Genomic DNA, 5,809 nt, shown 5'->3' with positions numbered 1-5,809 from the left:
TATTCAATTTTTATATTATTTCAAAACACGATTAAACAATCATTTTGCTTACTTTCTGCTGATACTTTGTTAAGAACGAAATAAATTGTTTGATAGAGGCCCATTACTAGTTGCCTATGAAATAACTCTGCTTACCATCTACTACATTCATTGAGAAACGTTCCCAATTCCAGGCTCCTCCTGGTAGACACAGACACCGAGGTTGCCAGACACAAAGTCATTTGACTCTTTGTACGCCGCCGATACGAACAAAAGTAGGTCAGAAGCCGACTGGCTCGTTCAGTAAATAAATGGTAGTAAAGGTGTTGCTTTCTATAATATTTCATTTAATTAGGTTTCAAAATTTGCTGTGAGACCTATTTGTTTGTTTTTTTTCCCTAAATTTCAAGATGTTGTTAAACTATAGCTGCTCCGTGAAGTCTAGCTGAGGTTATCATCAAAGAGTATTTTATACCCTTTGTTATCATCAGCCATGTGATTGAAAAAGCGTAATGTTATTTCATAATGTATGAGGTTTAGGTAATTCGTTTGGTTTTCAATAAAAGATGTCTGCCTTAATACCGGTAGTACTTTGAATATAATCCTCCAGATGATGCCTAATTGTATTTATTTACGATCTATTTAGAGTTAAATTTTGATTATTGCTTGATCTGGGCCGTTTTCATCGTATGAGTCAATACTGTATACAATTGTTTGAAATTTCAGTACATAGTCTATTTTATGAACAAATACGTTAAGGAAACGTTCACAATTACGAGGAGGTACAGGTAAGAGTAGCACTCAATAAAATAGTAAAAAATCGTGCAATCCGATGTTTTTATACCAGTCTCCTTCGCTTTGATGGTGATCGCTTATTTAACAAGAATAAGATGAGCGCACATCGACATGGTTTTAGTGTACGACGTCACACTTTAACAGTCTAGGTCATGCTGATTGGTTGATACAGTACATGTAAAATGAATGATAACATGTTTTGCGTACTGCCTGACTGAAAATAATAGGCTGTACAAGTTGTAAATAATTGGGATTTGGAGGGAAACCACCTTCCTGCCGCTTACAAAATCTACTCGCGCTATCAAATGACCTTGTCGCACTGAGCGCGACAAAGTTGAATTCCTTGTCGCACCTTAAAAAATCAGGTCGCAGATGCGACCAAATAACCCTTAATTTCAAGCCCTGCAGGTACAGGTAGGTATAATATTATTATAGCAAATACTATACTAAGGTTGTAAATTATGATTGAAAAAAGCATTTGCATGAGTTCCTGATTACTGAAACTTCCTTATGATGTGGTACAGGGGCGGATCCAGGATTTGAAAGAGGGGGGTTCATTTTCCCATAAACACAAAAATTTTGATTCCTAGATGGCCTGAAATGAGCTTTCCAGACTTCTGAGGTGTCTTTTAATGACCTTTAATTTCTTCAAAATTCAAGGTTTTACCCCTCTTTCAGGTGATTTCATCTCATTTTTAGGCCTATACCATAGAAAATAAATCAAAGATATAGTCCTTCGGAATTCTATATTTTATCATGTCCAAGTCATCGAAAATTCTATCGTTCCTGTTATAGCTACACATTTTTAAGGTATAATTTCAGAACTAGAGATCTATTCAGAGTGCACCAGAGAGCTTCTAAGCCCTGATAGCCCTCAAGAACACACTTTCTAGTACTAGTAAACACGATAGTCCTAAAACTTTAAATACCGTAGTTAAAATTCTATAGTTTTTTAGAGGATGCAAAGATTACCGTATGATCCTCGTAGTAGCTGTATGCCGTCCGATTTGTGAACTTATCAGAAAAAGCACAAACACACTTGCGGGATAGTCATGCAACACTATACGATACACTTTATAAGCACTAATGCACAACTTGTAGGCCTACGTAGAGATACAGTACAGTGTCTCAATACTTAGCGACTAAGTACGGTGTCCTTGCACACCACCAGCTACGGTGGAAAGGTCCAAAGTATTATAAAGTTACAAACCTGCGACTTAGTCTTCCAGAAAAACGTTGTCGTTGTTGCTAACTAAATAACATGGGCGTAACTTCCACATCAATAATTTAATTCAACTAACTTCTGATATACGTTCCTGTCTTCTTCCAGGCCGCCAGTTTAGAATCACTATTACAACGATTGATACCTGTTGCGTTCACCAGCCTATTATACAGAGCAATCCGTCTCAATTTTTTTTCTCAAAGAACTGAGCAATTTTGACACAGTGACATGACATCTACCACTCGCCGATCCAGCGCATGGTGATAACAAAGTACGAAATAGGTGATTCCATTCATTTGATAAAATGTGGGATTGGATCTCAAAAGATGTCAGTGCTGCAGAATGAAAATATACAAAATTATAATATCAAATTGTTCTTTCTATGATTTTATTATGTTTTAAATCATTTTAACGATTGTTCAATATCTCAGACCGTTATTTAAACAATGTTAGATTGAGTCGATTCAATTACTGTACAGTAGGCCTACTACGAAAGATACAGAATTACTGATTTTAATTAATGGAATAGCCACGCATGCACAGTAATAAATCACCGTGTGGTTGATCGTCTTAAGCTACTGTTGTTGCAGAGCAAACTTGATAAAACCATCATGTGATAAGTCCTTTAGCGCCACCAAGAGGCGAAAAAGTTGATAATATTTCTAACTTTTTTTATTTTTATGATTAATTCAATTATTCAAATATATATTAGTGTTAGTGTTATAATATTATATCTCACGCGCAATTATACCTTTTTACTAATTTTTATGAATTTTAAAATATATACAGTACTGCTTTTATATCAATAAATTTCCATACCTCAATAATGCAATATTAACTGATTTTACGCTTCTTTTACTCTTAACTGAAGTGCAATACAACTAATTCTGTATTTACTATTTTACGTAATATTTGTAATGATTACAGTAACTAACCGAATGTATATTTTGTATTTTTTTCGAATACTGTATACCTTTTTAAATATGTTAATGTTTTTTGTAGTATTTTTGTATATGGTTTGCTAACAACGAAGTAATTTCTTGTACTGTATGTTTTACTTTCAAGACCAATAAAAGTTCTGTATTCTGTATTCTATATTTTTTTTAAAATTTATATTCGATAAAAAATAATAATCGGTATAAATATTATAATTATTATTAGGATTAGTTACCTACTGGTACGAACTCTTACCTTTTAGTTTAAGTAGGCTATCTATCATTAGTTAGGCCTATATTAGAAATCTTTCATAAATTCAACATATTATTTACTTTCCTTATATTTGAGTAATTCTAAAGAAAATATCATTGTCTGAGGTAGTAGATCCCTGATATCTGAGGTAGCGATAACAGGTACTTTACGCAAGAGAATGGGGAGCCTTCGACAACGGAAATTCGGGTTAATCGCCCTATTGTTTACCGTGGCCTTCACGCTCTGATGAGCACAAAACCACCGTTGGCCCGTCTTCCCGTCCTAATAAATGGAAGACGTCTGACCTGGTGTCATGTAGACACCTTCTTCACCAGGGCCCTAATATTCCAGCGCAAGAGCTCCATCCGAATCAATGGAAAGTCAAGCGACCAAGAGGACTACTGAAACATGAATAAATATCCTACAATTGAGAAGGACACTAAAAAAAATAAAATATAGGAGTTGTCTATACTGGCTAACAATCACTCCGATTGGAGAAATCTTATTAACGCTATGCCGCAAGAGGTTTATTGAAGTTACTGGTGATGATGGCGATGTTGATGATGATGATGATGATGATAATGATGATGATAATGATGATGATGATGATGATGATGAGGATGATGATTATGATGTTAAAATGTAAAAGAATGTGTAAAATATTTAAATGAGACGCAGAAAAAATAAATTCAGTACGAGTCGCTTTATGGACTAGTTGCAGCAAAAACATTTTACATTGTTTTTGGTGATGACAATACAAAGCAGACATCTAATAATAATTAAATTGAACATTTAAAAGAATCGAATAATATCACCTTACAATGAGAGACAGAATAGTTTACAGTCAATAGAATGGCCTATGGTCATGCAACGATCGTATGTTATTAATTGGCACAAAATACCGTAATAACTTAATTGAATATAGACAAATAGGCCTATGGATATTTTTAGCTCATTGAAAACAAACAGATATATTTCCAAGCGTACTATGCACAAATGGAAACGGTAAATATTGTTGCGTTAGTTTCTACTTTTCAATTGAAAGCTAATAATTTACATGTTTTATGTTAAAGGTTATAGCTCAGCACAGCATGGATCATCGTCTCTCCATATCTCTGTACAATCTGTTACAATAATGAGCAAATCCACACGCGAATGTAGGCATAATATCAAATTGATATAAGAGATAATTTTACTCTTTTCCCTCTCATTCAGAAATCGTATCATACCAGTTGCATTATTTGTTTCTTGTGGTCATTTTTATAATTAGGATGACCTTAATTGGTCCGCTCCTTTCTGCTAGCTCTCGGCGTCGCTGCACTAAATGTTTTGTTCTTCTGATCAAGTATCACATATACATACCGCCCTCTATAAAAATCTGCTCTAAAGTTGTAAGAAATAATCTCAAGAATTTCCAATTATCATAATTATTCTTTTGTTTCAGTGATTGGTCCAAAAGTTTTAGTGTCTATGTCAATGTCATTGCGGTGCAGTGGTGGCGCCAGGACCTGCCCGACGGAGGGGCTAATGGCCCCGGCGGGGGGGGGGGCTAGTGGAACGAATTGAGTCTCACTTGGGTGGGGCCAGGCCACCTAGGCCCCACATAAGTGGAAGCAGCCACGGATATTTGATGAACTATGGCGAATTTTTATTAACTATTTGATAGGCATCGAGTTACTATAATATGACTTTATGTAGGCTATGCTTTCTAATGTTGAAATCAGCTTCCAAAACCAAAACATTTTGAATGAAACAAGAAATAAAGAGTATGCAATGTAACCATCTTTATATTCTATATTTTGGAAATTCTATATTTTGGAAATTTTGCATGAAATCTGTCAACCACGCTTTCGTGGTCGAGGTTGCTTCACCTATCACGATCATATTCCAACCATCTAAATGAGCATTTGTCATCACAACAACAACAATAACAATAACAATAATAATAATAATAATAATAATAATAATAATAATAATAATAATAATAATAATAATAATAATAATAATAATAATAATAATAATAATAATAATAATAATAATAATAATAATAATAAAAACTATTATTATTATAAATATTATTATTAATAACAATAAATATAGGCCTAACAACAATTGACAATATCGTAATATTAATATGCCAAATAAAAATTATTTTTATTTGATCTATGAAGAATTCATCCAACATTAACATGCGATTGTGCATAAAATGGCATATATTTATTGTCATATCATCGTTTCAATAGCTTATCTAGCAAAGATATACGAGGTCGTTTCATTTTCTCAATGTCATACCGGATGTGATGCAATATTTCTTATTCGTTTTAGATTTTTCTTGAGTGAAGTGATGATGAATTGATTGATTGATTGATTGATTGATTGATTCTAGATTTTTCTTGAGTAAAGTGATGATGAACTGGTTGATTGATTGATTGATTGGTTGATTGATTGGATGGTTCGTTAATTGATATGATTGATTAATTTATTGGAACTGTCCTGGTTGTGGTTGCTGATTGGTAGCCGGTAGGTGGTATTGTTGCTTAGTTAATTGGTTGGTAGGTTCACTCCTTGGTTGGTTTAGTGTTAACTGTAGTTGGTTGGTTGGTTGGTTGCCTGCATAGATGGTAG

At 33.8% G+C, this 5,809-nt stretch overlaps 1 protein-coding gene across 1 annotated transcript in view; it reads right to left on the bottom strand.

Annotated features, from left to right (window-relative positions):
• Positions 1-2,234, bottom strand: part of LOC117104861 — a 39,993-nt gene extending 37,759 nt beyond the window's left edge. Inside the window, exon 1 of the mRNA XM_033245728.1 lies at positions 1,985-2,234. The gene's annotated coding sequence lies outside the window, so the exon portion shown is untranslated. The remainder of the gene's footprint in view (positions 1-1,984) is intronic.
• Between the last annotated feature and the right edge of the window lie 3,575 nt (positions 2,235-5,809).

The sequence above is a fragment of the Anneissia japonica genome, unplaced genomic scaffold (genome assembly GCF_011630105.1).
Source record: "Anneissia japonica isolate Jap-2015-1 unplaced genomic scaffold, ASM1163010v1 scaffold287834_len5846547_cov211, whole genome shotgun sequence".
Taxonomy (NCBI): Eukaryota; Metazoa; Echinodermata; class Crinoidea; order Comatulida; family Comatulidae; genus Anneissia; species Anneissia japonica.
Note: the sequence above shows the minus strand (reverse complement) of the source record. Positions and strands in the feature narration are given on the sequence as shown.